We start from the raw sequence: 2102 nt of genomic DNA, 5'->3' as shown, positions 1-2102 counted from the left end.
TCTTTCGGCTGCTCCCATTAGGGGTCGTCACAGCAGATCAACTGTTTCCATTTCTTCCTGTCCTCTGCATCTTGCTCTGTCACACCAAACACCTGCATGTCCTCTCTCACCACATCCATAAACCTTATCTTAGGCCTTCCTCTTTTCCTGTTACCTGGTAGCTTCATCCTTAGCATCTTTTTCCCAATATACTCTGCATCCCTCCTCAGCACATGTCCAAACCAACGTAATCTTGCCTCTCTGGCTTTGTCTCCAAACCTTCCAACCTGGGCTGACCCTCTAATATACTTATTCCTATGCCTGTCCATCCTCGTCATACCCAGTGCAAATCTTAACATCTTCAACTCTGCCATGTCAAGCTCTGACTCCTGCCTTTTTGTCAATGCCACTGTCTCCAACCCATATAACATAGCTGGTCTCACTACCCTCTTATAGTTTCATAGTTTCATAGTATAGTACTAGGCTATCTGCCCTGGGGCATTTGTAAGCCTAGCCATAGTGATGTGGCTTTTGCCACCCCATGAAATGGTACAAAAATGTACAGAATAAATCTAGAATACTGTGCCTCTGTCTAGTAGTGACACAATGAAGGTCCCCTTATATAATAGAATTAGTTTACTGTGCCCCTGTCTAGCAGTGACACAGATGTGACCCCTGGGGTAAACTTACGATCTCCCATCCACTCATCAAGATTTCATTGGAAGAGAGTCAGTGAGGGGCTCTGCCTAATACGAACTGGGATCCTGTTCCAAAGCATGGGAAACCTCTGGGTTATGAATCTATCCCTCCAGCATGTCCTATTCATACTTGTGCCGAGGTTTAAGTCTTTAGCTCTCGTGGTCTTGATGGATTTGGATTTTTTGAGGTGGAGCATGTCCATCAGATCCTGATTGGACATGGCCTTGTACGTCAGGCAGAGATCACCTCTGAGCAGGCGGTATGCTACTGAATAGAGCTGAAGTTTCTTTAGTCTGGCAGTATAAGACATATGTTGGAGACCCTTGATCCTTTTGGTGAGGTACTTTTGTGGTCTCTCCAGCTGTTGCAAGTGCCGGGTGAGGTACATACCAAATGGGGCATTGTACTCAATCATGGGTCTGATGAGGGAGGAATATAGGGGTACAATGACATCCTTGGATCTGGATGTGAAACCCTTCATGATGAGGTGTGCAAGGTAGAATGTTTTTCTAACCACTTTGGCAACGTGGGTGTCAAATGAGAGGTCGCTGTCTACTTGGGTCCCTAGGTCTCTGATTACTTTTTCCATACTCAGTGGGTTGAGGTCTATGTGATAATTTGTGGGTACTTTGTTTTTTCCAAAAGGGATGACTTTACATTTTTTGGCATTTAGTTTAAGGCCGTGACTACGCACCAGTTGTCCGTTCAGTGAGGCCTTTTTGTAGGATGTGTGTATCTGCTGGTGTATCGACTATGGCGCCTAGTTTACAGTCATCTGCGAACTTTGTCAGCCACAGCCCTCCCATGTTTGCTTTAACATCTGAGAAATAAATGCCGAACAAGAGGGGTCCCAGGACAGATCCCTGTGGGACACCAATTGTGACTGGCTTTGAGTCTGACATTGCTCCAGCGATTTTAACTTTATGGGTTCTGTCCTTTAGCCAGTTTGCAACCCATCTAGTGACATAAGGGTTTACTTTTAAGCTGTTTAGCTTATCTATGATGCCTGAGTGGGGTATTGTGTCAAAGGCCTTAGCCAAGTCCAGGTATGCTGTATGGACTGCTTTGCCCTCATCAATGGCTCTAGTGACTGTTTCGAAAAAGTCAACCAGGTTTAAAAGGCAGGATCTGCCCTTTACAAAGCCGAACTGGGTGGGGTCAAGCATCTGTAGGTCCCCTATGTCTCCGTTTATGAGTTCCATAATGATTCTTTCCATAGCTTTGCAGACCAGGCTAGTCAAGCTTATGGGGCGGTAGTTTCCAGGGTCTGTAGAGGCACCCCCCTTGTGGAGTGGGACCACTGTTGCTGTACGCCAGTGTTCAGGTACATATCCTGAAGTAAGGCTAAGGTTAAATAGCATTTTTATGTGTGGGTTTATCTCCTCTTGGAGTTCACGTAACACGCACCCTGGGATACCGTCAGG

The sequence above is a fragment of the Protopterus annectens genome, chromosome 2.part1 (assembly GCF_019279795.1).
Source record: "Protopterus annectens isolate FY-2018-M chromosome 2.part1, PAN1.0, whole genome shotgun sequence".
NCBI classification, from domain to species: Eukaryota; Metazoa; Chordata; order Ceratodontiformes; family Protopteridae; genus Protopterus; species Protopterus annectens.
Note: the sequence above shows the minus strand (reverse complement) of the source record.